This window comes from Neodiprion virginianus, chromosome 4, assembly GCF_021901495.1.
Source record: "Neodiprion virginianus isolate iyNeoVirg1 chromosome 4, iyNeoVirg1.1, whole genome shotgun sequence".
Taxonomy (NCBI): Eukaryota; Metazoa; Arthropoda; class Insecta; order Hymenoptera; family Diprionidae; genus Neodiprion; species Neodiprion virginianus.
The window spans coordinates 37,258,010-37,277,424 of record NC_060880.1 but is presented as its reverse complement, the minus strand read 5'-3'; the positions used below and the strand labels follow the sequence as shown (position 1 = coordinate 37,277,424).

General features: G+C 39.3%; 1 protein-coding gene across 5 annotated transcripts in view; it reads right to left on the bottom strand.

The window, feature by feature from the left end:
- The window catches only part of LOC124302758 (uncharacterized), a 170,006-nt gene that overhangs the window by 34,986 nt on the left and 115,605 nt on the right, over positions 1–19,415 (bottom strand). The window lies entirely within an intron of this gene.

Sequence of the window (19,415 nt, the reverse complement as noted above, 5' to 3'; positions counted from 1 at the left end):
GGCGGTTTTAATTCTGCGGAAAAACAAATTCCGGTATGACGGTGGCTTCGTATTACACATGGAAAAAGAGAAGAGAGGCTCCACGATTCTACTCGTCTATATTACGTATACAAACGATCCGATGTCACGCGACGAGATTCTGTGTCACAGAAGCAAACAGCGATTCCAAAGGCGAAAAATAAAGGGGTTGTAGATACGAACAACGACTCGGCGGGTGGTTTTTTTCCCCTATTGTTCTATTCTCGATCTCCGATCTTCAATCCTTACGGCTATAATTTCGGAACTACGCCATTCTTATCACCGATATTATTTTGATGACGCTGGTTGTAAAAGTCACCGCTAGAAATGCTCATGGCGATCCATTTCCCTTTGTTTATCGAAATGTTTACACGCATACCGAAAGAAAAACAAGAATATTGACCGGGCGTTGTTTTTTCACTTAAAATCATTGGTACACCTTATTCGATTTTCATTGCAGACTCGGCAATAAAACGGATTCTTTTGTAGTTGAAATGAATCGCGTCTGAAGCGATAAGAAATTCATCGACATCGCTCTCGATATTTATAAATAATTGACCAGTTCAATAAAAAATTTGAAAATAATGCAGAGTACTGTTTCACTATTTTTACTACAAATTGAAAATCAGTCAGGCTCGTACGTTGATCGGTTTCGCGTGAAATTCTCCGTTTACGTGAAAGAAGGAAAGAAAAAATCATACGAAAAAAAAAAAAAAAACACGAATAGCCGCATGAAACGGGCGAATTCGGTAATTCCATCGTCAGCCACTTGCGTGCGTGTGACAGAAATTGGAGTCATCGATCGGCTGCACGAATGCTGCAGGGCGACATATTTTTGCAATCAAAATCCTCCCCCTTCCATCCCTTAACCGAATTTCTCGTCTCTTTTCCGGGATGCGTTTGCCGCTGCAATAGGCGGGCGAAAATCGGGAAACTCACGATTTGATCCTCTTCCTTCGGGATCTGTAGCGACGAGGCGAGGCGAAAACGCTCCGGGGCCTCGTTACAAGGAAATTTGTAACCGCGACACGCGAATCTCACGCACTAGCTTCGAGGATCATCGAGGGACCGAAGGACCTTCCGAACCGCGATCCTAACCGCAAACGTATCCTGGCTTCCGTATCTTCGAACCCTCGACGATTCCTCCCGATTTTCGAGTGCCACCCTCGACGAGGGGTTGGCTAATTGAAATCTTCCTTCTTATTTTTTTCCTCGTTTTTCACCCATCCTTCCAGGAGTACGGAGGTATTTTTTGTCTATCGATAGATCTGCGTGGAAACGACATTTTACCACATGCTTGCAACGTATTCCGAACAAAGATTATCTTAGGTGATGAAATCTCGATACGTGAGAGAAAAATTGTTTGAATTGATTTTTTGGACATGCTTAAAAATATTCTAAACGGTTCTACATTTGTCATTGTCACTGAAATTCTGTTTTCTTTTCGTTTTTTTTTTTTTTTTTTTTTTTTTACCTCAACAGACATTTGTCTTATTTTGAAAGAATCTGCTCATAGTTATGAACAGTCGAAACTTCTTCTGTCAGTTGAAACGAAGCTAATCCCTCCTCAATGTTTTAGACCGAAAAGTTGACGAATCGAAAAATCTTATGCAGAAGCTTCATGCTTCTTCACGGCTTGAATTTCATAAAACTTGACAAATACTTCGTCAAATTTTTTTAGTATTCTAAAGATATTATATACAAGTTTGCCGAAATTTTATACATGGAATAAAAATGATCAGTAATTTTGCATAAAATGAAATTTTTTTTTTACTTATTTAGCTTCTACTGACCAATTGTCTAGCTGTAGGTAAGAATAATAAAAATAATGAAAATTCTATACCGATGAAAAGATATATTCAATATATACGTATACTATGAGTATCGAATATCGTAAAATTTTTCTTCGTCTTATTAGCGATATATCTGCGGTGATATATTTTTTTTTTTTATTTATTCTGATCAATTAAGGTAAAAGCTCGCTGCAGTTATTTCGCGATGAGTATTAAAGTAAGCACGTCACGTTCCGAGCGGTGAATAAATGTCATTTATATATAAATAACAAGCAGAAAAGAAGCAGACTGCAGTTCGTAATGAAAAATAGGTATAGATACGTCCGTACGAACAGCCAGACGTAAAGTTTGGTTCGAAATTTTTGATGAGAAAGAAATGGATTGTCGGGAACGTCGACGTCTGTCCGACTGTCCGTACGTCTCACCGCTTCAAACGAGGCGAACAGGCAGAAGAATGGGTGAGTTAAAAACTGACGAGAGCTGCGGGGGGAGACAGAGAGAGAGAGAGAGAAAGAGAGAAGGAATAGAGACGGATATGAGGTGCGGGGGGAAAACGGTGGGCATTTTGACATTTGATACGGGGGAAGAGCAGAAGTGGAAGACGTCACTGCAGCGGCGAACAGCCACGGACTGCCTGTCACTTGTCAGCGTAAAAATTTTTACAACGAGAACAAGAAAGAAAGAAAGAAAGAAAGAAAGAAAGATAGAATATAGGAAAAATAGGAAAAGAAGGGATATGGGCAGAGGGTGGCGTTGGAAAAAATTTCATATTTCGCACTCACAATCAGTTTTCTCCAACATCGGCCCTCAGGACGATCGTAGACGTTGATTGAATACTTTATGAGACCGCGGGGAGGGGAAGAAAAATCCGACATTTGTTCCCTGTAAGATTTCAACGTCTGATATTATGACGCGACGTCGACGTCGACCCCTTTCGTATCCGGTGATCGATGCGATATTGATTGAAACGCAATTAACCACCGTTAGAACAATGTCGTTTGTCGTACGATAACTAGAGTATTATTGAAATAAATTAGTAACATCGTTGAAATAACCGTTCGAATATTGTTGGAAATAGAAAAAAAATATTGTACAAGTTACCGTCGAGTGTTGGGTAATTTTAGTCTCATTGAAACGGTGAATATGTTAGTTTATTTCGCTAAATTATTTTCAGTAAAGCTTGAGGATTTCGCGCCTGCAATTTATTATATAGAAAATATGACAAGAGCGATCGTAATCGGAACGAATATATAGTAACACGTGCTAGATTTTTTTGGTTACAATTAAGAGAATAAAAAATTTATAAATTTCGATTTTTTTTTTTTTTTTTTTTACCCAGAATTATGCTACTCGGTTACGTTGAGAAGTACAGTAATAAAGTCTGTAAGTTTTTCCCGTGTTGTTTTAAACGCACAGCGAGAAAATATCACGGATATTCAATCGGATTTCAAACTTCCCTCCCTTTCCCGCGCTACTTCGATATCGACGCGCCATTCGCCAGTGTTAAATTACGTCGCGTAACAGCTGATCGCGCGAATAAGGTTCTGGACGGTTCCTCGGGGACCGAACGTTGCGCGCTTGATCTCCGATCGGATTAACGTCCGTGACGAAGGCTCGGTTGATTAGATGGTTTCAACGACGTTGCAAAATACTTCGCTTCCATCAATTTTATACCTTCACGTTCGCAGAAACTCTCGAAATTCGACAGTGTTCCCGATGTTTTCGTTTCGGTCCGGTGAAGAGAGCGAGAGAGATAATAAAGTGGGGAAATTAATCCTGCATTTGAATGTTGAATTTTTAAAACCATGTTAAAAAAAAAAAAAAAAAAAAAAAAAATTGAAAATACGAAACTTGCGCACTGCAAATAAAATTTATAAATCGCAAATTATTCAAACAGGAATTCGACGTGAAAATTGAAAGTGAGAAATGAGTGTTGGAGAAGAAGTGATAGTGTTCCAATATAAAAAAAAGAAAAAAAAAAAAATCACCGACATTCTAAAGTTAGAATGTGGAAAATTTGAGGGAACAATTCATGCGACTTTACACAAAAGTTGATATGATTTGACTGGTTTTCTGCATTGACTGCGTCCTGGAAGCCCACGTTGGCGAAAAGCGAAGAAAAGAGAAACAGAGAGAGAAAGAGAGAGAGAGAGAGAGAAAGAAAGAAAGGGAGACAGTGAGAGTGGAAAGTGCTCGGAAAACGAAGAAGAAAATGGAGATTTTGCACTCAGCGAAATAGCCAAACCAAGTGCCGTATCAGTCAGAGTAACATTTATAGATTATTTCGACGCGCATCGTCTCCCCAATCAATTTCTTATGCCTTCCGCCACTCGGCGAGAGAAAGAAAGAGTGAGAGTGAAAGAGAGAGAGAGAGAGAGACAGGGGGTGGCCCCAAAATCCAGTGACGTACCGATGTGTATGCTTCTGATTCCCCGGGGAGAAACGAGGGCCATTTTACGGGCCATTTCACGCCGTGACGTCATCATCGAAAACAAACGAACTTGTCTGGGGGGAAAAAAAATTGCCCCATGCCCAGATCTCGCGTTACGTACAATTGCTATAGATGTATAGATCGTGTTTTCCGCCCTGTCGGCGAATTTTCAAACCGGTAAACGGGGCAATCGGTTTTTTCCGGATTAACACTTTCAATCCGTATAAAGCGTCGTCTGAAAAAAAAAAAATTTTAGGACATATCCGCCTCCGGAATTAGAAAATACTGAGTAGGTTGTAAGAAAAGCTGATGTTAACGTCGACACTTTGTTTGAAATTGCTTCGGAATTGTTGAAAATTTTGTAGATTCGTTCAATTTTACTCTGAAACGGCTGTTTTCTAAACATTCATAGATACACTTCTTTCCAATTGGTATGATCGAATATTCGATTTTACAACGAACAGCGGTATTGACTTAGTGAAAGCGAAAAAGAAAATCTGTCGCAGTGTCTTGGTCAACGATTTTGAAAGGATTTGAAACGAAGAATCGATGTCTGAGCGTTTTTTTACAAAACCAGTATCAACTATTTTTGTATCGTTGAAGAGATCTTCGTAGCTTGAGAATATACAGGTAAACAATTTCATCAATACACTCAACGTAGCGATCAGTTGAATCTAATTAATATAGACAAAAATCCATCATTTCGAGTAAAGTGTCAATCAATAATATTAAATAGAGAGTCGAAAGTACGAATAACTTAAAGAATTGAATATACAAAAATGCGAAACGTGTCAGCCGTCGTTCCGTCGGCACAAAAACTGTAAAGAAACGAGCGACGGCGGAAAATTTATACGCACACACGCGCGCGTTAAAAAATTGACGGACAGACGTTGATTTTAAATTCAATACTTTTGATTGGTTGAACGACGTTGAACATTACGCGGTGCTATTCGAGTCTCAACTCCTCAGGGAGCGTCTGTCTCGATTATAAAGTCATTTTCCATTTTCTTTCTCACATCCGGGGCTTGAAAATACCGTGTATCCAGGGTTGTATTCCCCCCACCCCTCATTATCGCCCGTTCATTTATTCATCAAGAATTTTCCCCCCAGATACCTTATACACAAACGACTAGTTACTTCGTGCCTACGAGAAATACGCGAGCCGGATCACATAAGCGTGGAAATTCCCTTCGTTGAGGGTTATCAGGACGAGGAGTTGACAAGTTCGAGAGCTCTTTCAATTTATCTCGAATCCCTGAGAACGGTCTTCCCTTTATTCCTTCCTTCCTCTCCTCTCCCTCCCCTATATTCCACCCCTATGAGAATGTCCCTCGAAGCGTTTTCGCACAGGTGGCATCGCATCGCGACGGCTGCGTAGGTGCGCGTTATTCGTACCTCAGATATTTATTACAATTCTGTCACGTCGAGGGTGGAGGGAAAACGAACTCTCATACTCGTCGGGAAAAGCTGGCGGTTTGTGGTGCGGGGGGGGGGGGGGGGGGGGGTGGAAGCCCGGGGGCGGTGATATTTAAATATTTTTCTTCCTCGGCATATTTCCTTCTCCCCCCCTCCTCCCAACCTTCCACCGTTTTCTTGTATTATACCAGACCGCAGCACGTATAACCGGCGGCTTCGCGTCCCTTCGCACCTCCGCTGGGGGCTCAAATTTTCATTTTTTATCGACTTACTGTCGAGTGGATGGTCCCCCGACATCCCTCCGCGATCACGTGCGCCGGCAAATCCACCCCATAGCGACGAATGATCATTATTCACCGGTCGATAAAGAAACCCTCCGCAATCGCGGCTCCTGGGACAGACGAAATATTATAGAAAAGCGATACCGCAGAGGCCTAGGGTGGGTCACTGTTTTTAGGGAGGGACTTCGATTTTTTATGAAAAATTTAACGCGAAGTTTTGTGGAAGGTTGACAATCGAAATCGTGTTTTCGGATATGCGAAAACCCGAGGCGAAGAATCTTGAAACACCGTACATTGAGAAAAATTTTGTTTCTTGTAGTAATTGGAAAAATTGTGTAAAACAGGTATCGTTGAAAAAACTGTTTGAATATTGTTGGAATTACGAGAAACGAGGTACGCCTAAACATTTTGCGGTATTGTCGATTCTTTTTTGGTTATTGCAACGCTAAATCAGTTTGTGAAGTTTGCTCTACTTTTTTAGTTAAACAAGGCTTTAACGTCAATTTATTCTTGCACCAGCATTAAATTTTCGCAACAGTTGCAAGAAAATATAGCAACAGCGATCGTAATGAGAAAGAATAGTGACGGATACTAGACTTTCCGGTAACAGCTAGAAAAATAATTTTCATTTTTTACCTAGAAGTTTATTTTTCGATAATGGTAAAAAATGAAAATAGTTGAGGACTGAGCGGTAACCGGGACTAAAAATTTCTCTCAGTTTAGGGTGAAAGACAGAAAAGTAATGATGGAGAATACGGTAGATGAATCTAGAAAGTTAAATCCAACAGAATCGAACAAATGCATAGAAGCATGGGATAATGTTGAAATTATGGATTTTTGATTTTTATATTTCGACTAGCTTAGATATATTTGATGACTTTCTACAATTATTGTCAGATATTTTTTATACAGGATTTTCATAAGCTGAAAAATTCGATATGACTAGATTATTAGACAACAATAGACAAATTGTTGGAATTGGAAGAAAATGAGGCGCAAGTAATTATTCCATGTAATTATATCTGTGAATAAAAAATTTTCTTGTCATCGCAACATCAAATCCGTTTGTTTAATGTTCAGTTTATTACAGTTTTCTCGCTAAACATTATTGCTTCATTATTATCAAATTATGGCAATCGTGAGAATAAAATATGGCAGGAATCACTATAACCGGAAAGAATAGTAACAAATAGTAGATTTTTTGATGGCAGTTATAAAACTCGTGTTTATCTTACACCCAGAACCTAGATTTTTTGGTAACGGTAAGAAATAAGAACAGATAAACTAAAAATTTCGCTCCATGTATACCGGGACAATCTGTTGAAACTTGAAAATCGACCGCGCATGCGCGAGTTTTATCGGCTCTTCGCGCAGGCTGGCCAATCCGAGTTTTCAGCTGTCGAACTCTTTCTGCCGGCGATGCGGTTGATACGAATTTTCGAGGTTAGAATCTCAAATAATCGAGGCAGCGACTCGGAAAGGTTTCGGAAGCGTTTGTTGTCGGGTCGGAAAGTTGATTCTTCGAAGAACGCTCGGAATTCAACGCTTACGCTCTTTGAAAATTCAAACGTAGACATTTTGCGTAGGTTGGCCCGCCTGCGTCGCGGACAAAAATATCGCTGCGGGAAGATTTGGCCGACCAATGAGATTTAATTATTTGGCGCACGCGCGGTTCATTTTCATGTTTCAAGAGATTGTCCCGGTATATTTGACTTCCTATACTTTGAATATCCGCGAATTAGATTTTCGCAGTATGGAAAATGAACCTTTCTACGAATTGGCCACTTGGCGAAAAGATCCCCCGCATTGCAGGCATCCGCGAACCATCAACAAAGTGTGCAAGGCACACACATAAGCGTGTATTATTATAGTGTGAGTGTGCGAGATAAATCCCGAGATATATTATCGAGGGTGGCTCGCTATTATGACGGAGGACCAATCTCGACTCTCGCTTGTTATTTGAGATAAGAAGAATATTTATTCGCCTAGGTATAATATATAAAGGTGGGCAGCTCGATATATCGGCAAAGTTTCTCCTGAGCGAACATATCAGGCGCTATTTGACCCTTGAACATCGGTCTTTTGATTTCGAGCCACCGTTATCCCCCCCCCCCCCCCCGCCCGTTAATTTTTTCCCTCCCTGCACTTTCTCGCTTTCGGGAAAAACAGAAAAGAGAAAACAAAAAAACCAGCAGAATACCATCCAGCAGTCGTTCATCGTCACACGTCGTCGAACTCCAAGCTGTAATAAGAGTAGTCAAGGAAAAGAATCTCTATCATTCCCATGGCTCCACGAATGTGACGAAACAATTCGATGGCTTGGCTTCTCGCTTCATCTGTATTACAAAATAAGCGGCTTCAGACTGACCACGATCCAGCCTTTGAAATTCCCGTTCTTATTACACTGCAGGTTCCAGGTTCGTAGAGAAAGAAAAAAGAATAATATCCAATTCGAATTCCGAGCTAAAAATTTAGGTTTGTAATTAACGATTTTAAAGCCCTAGGATACCATATTACATGGAAATATGACGATTTTTTTTTTAATTTCGAATCACTGTAACGGAACCACCGTTACAAATTTTGGAAAGTCCGACCTTGGATTCGTTATCGACGCCCCAAAAAACCTACCAATTACTACGAAAATCGGAATATTTTTGGTTTTTCTTCAGCCTATCGAATACACCAGATTTAAATTTTGCAAGTATGTCTTTAGATTCGTGATTAGCGACCCAAAAAATCTCACGGTACTAATTTTCATTCAAATCCGTCCATCCATTCTCCAGATATCATCATATTTATTTGACTCGTTGAAATTTCGTTATTTAAATAATGGAAAAATACCGAACCGATCTTCGCAAAGATTCTCAAAACGCATTCCTTCGTTGCCCAAAAGATTCCACTTCAAGTAATAACCCTCAACAACAGTATCAGGCAAACTTTTACGCGCTCTCAGAAATCGCGCCATTTGCAAATACAATCAAAAATTTCAACGTGCAAAAACGTTGCAATCTTCGTTTTTCTTAAGATAAAATTCAAAAATACGTTCAAGGTATTTTCTCACAGTAATAGGTACGAAAAAATTGTACTGAAAAACTTTTTCCACCGTTTCGTTTTTTGCAACGGTTAGTTTCCCTCCGTTTCTTTCCTATCCCCCTCCCCTGCGTTGCATATCTCTCTGATCTGTCTCCCCGCGTAATCTTCTTGTATCGAAAGTCGTAATCTCAAGTAGTCGCGGGGAACAGATCACGAGGCGCCATCTTGCATTATCATATCTCCCCGTCTGGCTGCTCCTTGTTTTTATTGTTTCTTTTATATCAAATCCCTCCCCCTGCCCTTCTTTTTTTTCACCCTTCAGCGTATTCTTTCGACTGTTGAAATGCCCGCGTTTATACATTGGCCTCTCTCTCTCTCTCTCTTTCTCTCTGTATTTTCTCATCTTTCTTCTTCCTTCTCTGTATTTCACTCTGCATATGTGAATATCGTTACGTTATAACATTTTTCATGTACGTAATACACACGTACATGCTATGCGTGCGTATACATTACCGCCTCTAGTACCAATCAACGAAAGTTTCGTCGTTTATCCATGCACGCATCACATACGTATACATATATGTACGCACATGATATATATATATTTATATTTATATATATATATGTTTACACCCTGCTGCGGTATTCACCGTAAAAGACGATATTTTTTTATTTGCCCCCTTCGTTTTGCTTCCTTTTTTCTTTTTCTTTCTTTTTCTTTTCTCTCTCTCTCTCTCTCTCTCTCTCTCTCTCTCTCTCTTCTTATTCGCACGGAGATTTAAACGTCAGGTTCTGCCAGGAGATAAAATTCGACTAGGGGTTGGGAATATTGTGTTGAGAAAATTCCATCGCGCATTCCCGCGTACGTGTTTGCGCGTACATATCTTTATTTTTTTTAAGCATCCTCGCAACGAAAAATCTTTAAAAAAAAAAAAAAAAAAAAGAACGAAACGCATTGTCTCTCTATTTATTAACATTGCGTAACAGTACGAAATCCCGTCGTGTCTGTGTAAAATTTTCGTTTGACATTTATCCAATCTATTGAAACAACACGGGTGTTAAATCGTAGATTGAAATAATTGAAACAGTGTTACGGAAATGGATCAGGTGTCTCTTCGGTATTTAAAAGTTATAAAAAAAAAAAAAAAAAAACAATGAAAAGGGGTTTTGGACACTTTGAAAACGGTCCAGAATCTAAGGTCAACACGTGTACTGCAGAGTTTCATTTTTGATGTGTGGAAAAGAAATTGTATCATTTGTCAAGGTTTATGCGTTTAATTGTGAAAAACAAAAAAAAAAAAAAAAAAATAGACAAAAAACACCGAATCGCCTTGCGTGCGGAGAAAAAACGAATGTGAGAAAAAGCGAAAAGCAGGTCTTAGCAACGTGGAACTTTTTCACTCGCGTGATGATCGCGTTTCATCTCACGGAAATAAGGAACGTTGCGTGTCCGTGCGTGGGTGGATAAAAATTTTGGACCGTGATAGAAGGAGGTTGGCAGTAATGTCAGGGGATTCCCCGGGACTCTGTACAGTCTAGTCTAGTACCCGCGGAAATAGCACCGGCAAAAGAATAAGGGAATAAGGGAATAAGAGAAAAGAGATACGGTTCGAGGTTATAACAGTAGAAATGGAGTAAATCGCGTCCGGGCGATTCTACGGAGTAAATATAGTTGTAAATAATAAATAGGATCGTTGGACGTACGGTTGAAACGCACGCGAATTCGAGGGAAAAAGAAACGAGAGTTGAACAAGGGAAGGAAACGGCGAATTGCCGGAAAACGTCCGACAAATTATCTTCCATTGTTAAATTTATTTTTAGGTTCGCTTACTTTATTTATTTATTCATTTATTTATCCATTTACTTCTGGTGTAAATCGTATATAAAACGATGCTACCATATATATATATACGCGGACAATTACTCTTTGACCGCTTTTTGCACCCTTCGCTCTGATTTCTTCCTCTTCGATCGTCAGCATCGTCATTATTACTATTATTATATATGTATTCTCTTTGTGAATTCGTTTCGTCGAAAATTCAGAGTATATAAGATACGTAGGAGTCGATTGTAATCGTCGAATTAACCGGGTCGCTGAGCACCTACCCTTGTTCTTACTCTCCTCCTATCTCGTCTTTTCACCGTATTTCGTATTCCCTGTAGTAGCTTTATTTTCCTGTAAAAGACGATCCAAGTATGACGGAAAATTGTTCCATCGTTGCCGTTTTTTTTTTTTTTTTTTTTTTTTCTCTTCGTGTTATCTTTTATTCATAAGAAATTGTTATTTCGTCGAATGCGTAAAAAAAAATTGATGTACAATCAAGGCTGTTAATTTATTTACAGGATATAAGTTGATAAGAGTAGAGAAACTGATATCGTTGACATGAATAGCTGAATTTTGTGTACCTGTACATAATATACATATATATATACCGAGTTTGGAATATCATAAAATTGGAATTCCACTACATATAGGCATATTATATATATAGGTGCAGGATTTTAGAGATCGATAAATTTTTTAAATTTCATTCGTATCGGTAAAGTTAACGTATAAGGATTATAAAAACGACGGGAATATTTTACAGGAAAAAAACTTGACATGTTTCTTTCAACGGCAGCTATTTCTTTTACGTATAAACCAGAAAAGCAATAAAATAAATCGTCAATTTTTTCGAAAAGAAAAAAGAAAAAGAAAGGAAAAAACACACACACACACACATACCAAAGTAGTTCGCTTTCGGATATCGATAAAGATCCCATCCATTCTGAACCGTGAAAAAACTTTTTCGTCCTGCCTGAACGGCTCTGTACGTGTGTACAAAGCTACAGGGTGAGGGAGGGTGACTTGGGTTTGGGTTTGGGTTCAGGTTCGAGGGTGGCATTTGAAAAGAGAAGAGAGGAGAGAGAAGGCGAGTCGAGGCGGCGGTCTCGTTTAGCCTAAATGCTGATTTGAATAACGAAATACAAAGCTGGGAATAGCTTCTCTCCCATAGATCAATACCAGTGCCAAACTCTCTTCTCCACACTTCTGTAACTCACTCCACACACGTTCAAACACCGCTGATTATTCCTGGGAATTTTTACGGGGCCGAAGTTGGTAATGTTGTCGTAACGAAGCGTTGCGGGGAAAAAAAAGTCACCATTTTCTTAATTTTACCGTAATCTTGAAGGAACTAGGATTTCGAAATAACATTGTGTTTTTTGTTTCATTACCGTTTATTACTGGATTTTAGATAATTCAAAAATTGATTTACTACGCTCTTTCATCAGCATGAATCGTTAAGATAATGTTACTAGCTTCAATATACCGGGACAATCTCTTGAAACTTGAAAATGAACCGCGCATGCGCCAAATAATTAAATCTCATTGGTAGGCCAAATCTTCCCGCAGCGATATTTTTGTCCGCGACGCAGGCGGGCCAACCTACGCAAAATGTCTACGTTTGAATTTTCAAAGAGCGTAAGCGTTGAATTCCGAGCGTTCTTCGAAGAATCAACTTTCCGACCCGACAACAAACGCTTCCGAAACCTTTCCGAGTCGCTGCCTCGATTATTTGAGATTCTAACCTCGAAAATTCGTATCAACCGCATCGCCGGCAGAAAGAGTTCGACAGCTGAAAACTCGGATTGGCCAGCCTGCGCGAAGAGCCGATAAAACTCGCGCATGCGCGGTTGATTTTCAAGTTTAAACGGATTGTCCGGATATGTGACGAATTCTTCGATCACGCAACACGTTCACGATAAGCTCAAAGTCTCTGTGAAGTTAACGTTTCTTTCTACATACCTATTTTCGTACCAACATGATAAAAAATACCGCCGCTTTTCGCCGCAACGTCATCCGGTATTCTTTGCATTATACGCATACATCCTGCATGTATAATGTACATACGAAATGGGGAAATTTGGCGCTGCAGGCGCTGCACATATCCAGCAGCATCCTCTATTTACGTATAAATTTGGGAATATATTTGAGATGGCGGGTATTCGCCTGCGAAACTCTACCCGGTTATGCATGCCTGTATGTATGTATAACGTGTACAGTCTCATCTCGGATATGGAATATTTAAGCTTAAGGAGAGCAGGCGTGCCACCCACGTTAAACGAACATACACGTAACGCAGCTTCCCTTCCCTAACCAAGTTACGCCGAATCTCGAATTCCGACTTCTTTCTTCAATATTACACTTTTCGAGCCAGCGAATATCGCGATCCTCCCTCATTTCCTCCACCTTTCTCCCCTCTCACCCCTTCCACGAATACACGTGTCACTGTATATCTGTAATACACGTGCGATGCCCTTTGAATTATCATCCCGCAATTATCGACGCGTCTGATGTCATCGAACACGGTCTACGAAATTTACATCTTGTTCTAAATTCGTTATTACGAACATAATTTACGCACAATTTCACCAATGACAAGGTCCTCTTTTCACACATCCGTGCAGTGCGATTGAAATAATATACATACATGCATATTTTCACGAACGGTGCCATGGATAAGCGATCAGCGATAAAAAAAAAAAAAAAAAAAATTCATAACTATAAAATAACGAACGTTATCGATTTATGTGAATTTTACAAACGTAAATTACGAAATATAAATTCTATACGATTCTGGTTTAATTCTTCTGCCGGTAAAAGTTGTTCACCTTTTTCTCTTTCTCACCCTTTTCGTATTAATTACCCTACAATTGAAATTCTACAAGAATATATAAATTAAAGCATATATACTCAGAGAAGGATTCATTTGTATTTAAAAACGAGTAATCGAAAAATATAACTCGAGTTAAATAATATCAGTCGAGTCAACCCGTTTATTATTCGGCTTAATTGACACTTGTTAACCGTAACGACGAACGATTCGTTTCGCCATATCTAAACCAACGTTTTTAACTACAAATAAATCATTTCCTCGGTTCACATGAGCGGTGAAAATATAATTAAATCTATTTGTTTACACATTGTTACACGTGCTTTTTTTATTTTTATTATAGTAGCTGCGCGTGTTCGTAATCCAAGTAACGGAATTCGGACTCGCCGTTACGAAAGTAAATGTCGCAAGTTAGTTCTTTCGCGAAATATCGCCCCTCTCCGCGGGCTTACATCAGAATAGGAGGGGGTGAAAAGCTCGGGAGAGTATATATGTGGTTTAAAAAGTTCCCCCATCCTGTTTTTCCCGCGGACGTCCGATCGAGCAGAAACGCAACCGGCTTAGTACTCGAAATAATCTCATTTCGAGCGCGCCTAATCCGCTTCCGAAAAGCTCCGTCGTGACCGGTCTGAATCTGCGATTCAGCGAAAAAGGAAACCGAGGCGAAACCCGGCGAGGCGGGGGAGGGAAAATAAAAACACAAGTATAAAACGATAAAGAAAGGAGGAAAAACCCCGCCAATCCTGTAAGTCTCTGTGTTGTGCACAACGCGGTCGTTCTGCACGAGAAACGAGAATATGGACAAGATGTACACCCGATCGTGTTAATTCCGTCACTCGGGAAAGCTCGTTTCTACATACATTTTTATAATCAAATTTCAGTCAATTTTATTACGAGATTCGAACGCACCGATCGTAGTAAATATTTTTAAATGTAAAAATTGTAAAGGAGAACGTAAAAATATAGATTTGTTATTTTACACGGGTTTAAAATAATTGAAAATCTAGTAGAATTGTTCTATTTCAGTCACCGTGATGGATTGTTTTACGTAATAAACAAGTTTTTTTTTTTTTTTCATCAATTTTCTGGAACAGATTTCTTGTTTTTTTCCCTTTCAGGAAATTCAATATTGTTACATTTGTTAGTGAAATTTGTGGTTTCCATTTTGGAAAGCATATACATTATATTATGTGCAAAAAAAAAAAAAAAAATATTTCTCAACGGGATTTTGGATTGAATTCTTTGGAATGGATACAAAAAGAGTAAACGTAAAGTGAAATCGACAGGAATAGGAATGTATTACATTTTTAACTAATTAAAAAGTAATTTGAACTAGCAAAATTAGTATCGGAGATTGTGTTTCGAATGTTTCTATAATTCGGTTCGTGCCGCATATTTTACGATAAAATCATCGCAACTTGCGAGTATATTATGATAGTGAAAAAGAATCCTCTTATAAAGTTTTGATTTTGAAATCATGAATTTCTTCAAAAACATCCGCTCATCCGGACTTATGGTATTGAAAGGAGAAAAAAACAAAAAAAAAAATCCACAACTCCGAATCCGAGAGTTGGGATCTACGGTAAAAAAAGCATGATCAGGTTTTTCGTCGCTGTGACATTGATTAAAATTAACCGATTACTCGAGTGTCGCGTATTGTTTGAAAGGATGCATATGTGTATAATAATCAAAATTTCGTGATTTTCATTGTGCAGTTTTAATAGCGGAGAAGTTTTTCGATAATTTATAGTTGCATTAAAAATATTTTTAAATTTCAGGTAAAAATATTCATTCATCTTTCACTTACTGTATAATAATTAATTGATATTTTGATTCCATAAATTGATATTAAAATGCGTCGTTCACGGGAGTAAAAAGCAAAGACCGATTGTTAGGGAAAAAAAAGATAATCAATCTAATAAAAAATCGATTAATTTTCGGTCACTCTTTAAGCCGTATACATTTGCCGCTGGAGTGAAAATTTTTGCTTCAAGAGTTAAAACTCCCCCACTGACTATAATTTAAACGATAAAATTTGCCGCGCGATCGACGAATCATTTTCATTTCAATACACGAAACAATCTCCTCAATTTTATCGCAGTTCCGAATTCTTATCAACAAGCCGACGAAACTATCTTAGCCGAATGTACAATTAAGGGTCGCCTGAAAGAGCCGAAGAGAATTTGGCTTTGGTACGGTTGGCCAAACGGCTGACGGGTGCATCTTGGATTCTAGCGATCGGTGAGACGGGGATAAAATGTTTATACAAAAGTACTCGCTGGGTCGAAGAACCAAGGGAGGAAAAGGGCCCGGGGTCCGAGGCGATCGATGCGATTCAAAGTGTGTCCGGGCGGCCCGGATAAGGAAAAGTGGGCCAGGGGTGAAGAAGAGGGTGAAACATGAAGGGGATGGGGGGGAGGTCCATTTACAAAATGAAACAGACTATTTCATCTTATTGTCAAGAGGCGAGATCCTGTATAGTTTACGAGCAACGTCCCGGCGCGATTCCAGGAAACGGTTCCTTCTCTCTCCTTCTTTATCCTTTCGCCTCTCTCCCCTTTCCTTTACCTTTACCTTTACCTTTACCTTCGATGACGCGATACGAAGAAAAAAAAAAACAACAAAAAAAAGAAAAGACAAAATGGGAAGAAAAAACGAAACCGACGGAAGACGATAAAGCGAAATAAGGGACCCCCCCGCCAATGCAATCTTTTCACCCCTGATGTGCACCGACCACCCTCTCTATCTCTTTCCTTCTCTCGTGAGCTTCTGAAGATTGTTTGCCGACACGACATCGCCCTTCGCTATATTCTTTAACCTACTACTGCTCTTGTACACACGACGAAACGTTGCACACTTTCGTCAAGTGATGCTGATTGCGAAAATGCTTCTTTTACTCTCCGCCATTCTTACCCGCGCGAAACACACGACTCGTCACTGCTGAAGAAAATTTCCGATTGCGCATTATTCAGGCTTTTCTATGTATCTACGTACAACGTGTATGTGAGCGCGGTTTAAGATTTTTTTCCAATTCCTTTCTTCTTCGCAATCTGCCGCTTTCGTGCGAGAGAAATTTTATAATCTCCCCCCACCCTCTCACCCTCAGATAATCTTCCCGGAGAGTTTGTAGCGAATTTTGAAACGGAAGAACAGTGAGAAATGAATCGTGAAGATGGGAAAAGTAATCGGTGTAATTTGAATACGATGAAACGGGACGAAGGAATTAGAAGAAGAGGATTATGGTCGAAGGTTGTGTACGGGAAATTTGTCCTGTAACCTAATAATCCATCGCAAACACGTAAGCGTAAACATGGAGCGAGTGTTAGATTCATACCCAAAGGTCAGAGTGGCAAAATTAACGAATTTTGCTCGACGGAAAAACTTTTTATTAACAAGAAAAATTCGAAAATAGAAAACGACGAAGAAAAGGGGGGGGGGGAGGGGGGGAAGTTTGTTGCAGTTGGTGTTTCAGCGTCCCTTTCATCTCATCACGACGAACGTTCCCTCGCGTCGGGTATTATGAGAGTGAAATTAATGAAACGAATGAAATGAATGAAGAATAAGAAGAAGAAGAAGAAGAAGAGAAGACACGGAGCGCGGGAGTGAAAGGAAACAAATAAATAAAAAAATTAAAATGAAAGCACAAAATATCACTGGGAAATGAAAGGATGATATCTTTGGATGAGAATTAAAAAAAAAACAAATTAGAAAAAAAATTACACACTGGACGTAATATACACAGACGTGGGATCGGGAACGCGAGTAAAGGATAGCGAGGGATGAAAAGAAGAAGAGAAAGCCAGTGGGAGAGAAAAAGTTCGAAAGAGGTAAGCAAGAGGAAAATGACAAAATAAAAAGAGAAAAAAAAAATTTCACTCCCACACACACGCAAAACGCGCGCGCGTACATTTATATATGTATATAAAAAAGTGGAATGAAATAATCATTCGGAGGTAAACGAGCTGCAAGAAAATCCTGAAAGCTTTTTAATGTATCTCCCGAAAAGTTTGTTAACAACTCGCCCTGCGCAGAGCAGTAGCAGCAGCAGCAGCAGCTCACGGGTCACTGAATATTTCATATTTATATTTAATTAAAACAAATACTTGAGCAATTAACCTAATCCCTGCCACTTAAGCGAAAGGCGCCGATGCCTCCTCCTCCCCCTTCTTCTTCCTCGCATTCTGTGAGAGAGAGAGAGAGAGAGAGAGAGAGAGAGAGATCTGCAAGCGTTAAAACGCCGGGGGGTTTTACGAGATGAGAAAAACAGAAAAAGGGATGGACGGGAGGGCGGGGGGAATGGTAAAGGAAGTTAGTTAAGGGTTTCGAATCCCCCTCATCTCCCCCTTCTTCTTTTACCTCGCGGAAATATACCGCGCAGAGCCGATTTTTCCCACCCTTAAAGGGGGGGTGGTGGTGGGGGCAGGATGTGGGAACACCGATCGCTGCTGCAGTGCCGTTTTAATATTTCATTCGAAATTACACCCCCCCCAGGCGCTGCGCACTTTTTACCGCGCAATGAATTATTTAGCCAAGTTCGTTCGGCCCGAGCAGCCTATTTTGCTATAAAAGTATCCGCCGGCCTAACGTCGATCCATCACCGTTTAATCCACATCGGTCTCGGCTTCCCGCCTCTCTCATTCAACCTATTCCATAAGCGAAATAATACGTATCATTGGCAGTCAGCGCCACCTCGAATTTCCACACTCAGGGATTATTCGACGTGTTTGCGAGGGTTGCGAAAAAGAGAGAGAAAAAAAAAAAAATGGGTGCGTGTACTTATGTACGCGCGTGAGAAGTTATACTTCTTTGGCATCATTAAATAATAAATATTCAACATTGATAATTTAATAATATTTAGTATTAATTATATTAAATAATGATATTTTAATTTATATCAATAAATAATACATACGGATAACTAACCTCAATTATATTGGAGCACTTGAAAAAGTATTTTAGCACAATTTTTTCACTAATATTCACAAATAGTAAATAATATTAATCCAAATATCCAATTTAAATCACTACTGAATATATTTTATTGCCACATATATAATTCGCACTTGTGTGAAAATAAAACACGTGTTGTGACTGTAAAAACTAAAACCATGTGGATAAATATTATAAATAAATATGAAAACAGTGATCAGAGGCGACAAGCGTACCAACATGCGCGACTAAGAGAGGTTTTATTTCTATTTCGTTGGTAGCTTTTTTTCGAGACTTAATGAATTCGGTTGAGTGGGCAACTTCATCCTGTTAATTTTGTGTTACATTGATGCGCGCGCATCTTGAAATTTCACTCTCATCAGTTTTTCATAACGCGCCTAAAGAAGTATAACTTCAAAAACCAACAGACAATTTCTTCTTTTTCTTTTCTCTCTCTCTCTCTCTTTCTCTACATTCGATTCAACGAGAAAAAAAAAAAAAATTAATTCATTTCCGGTCGATCGTGGGAAATGAAACGAAATCGTTGACGTTTTGAACTTCGTTACTTGCTTAACGAGATCCATTGATTTTCATCTTGTCGTACGTGATGTACATTTATTTATGTTACAGTATATTACCGAATGATATCTGATTCTATACTTATTGATTTCAAGTGATTTATACGCCCGCAACGATTTTCAACAACTTCGGTTATCTCGATCGATTCTTTGTTGGTTCAAAAACCATTTTGGGTTTATTAAGGTTCCTTCGGTTTGTACGATTCGATTGTCAATCATTGATTTACGATTTTATTTCGATGAATGTGGACCCTCGATATCGACAATCGGAACCCGATTGC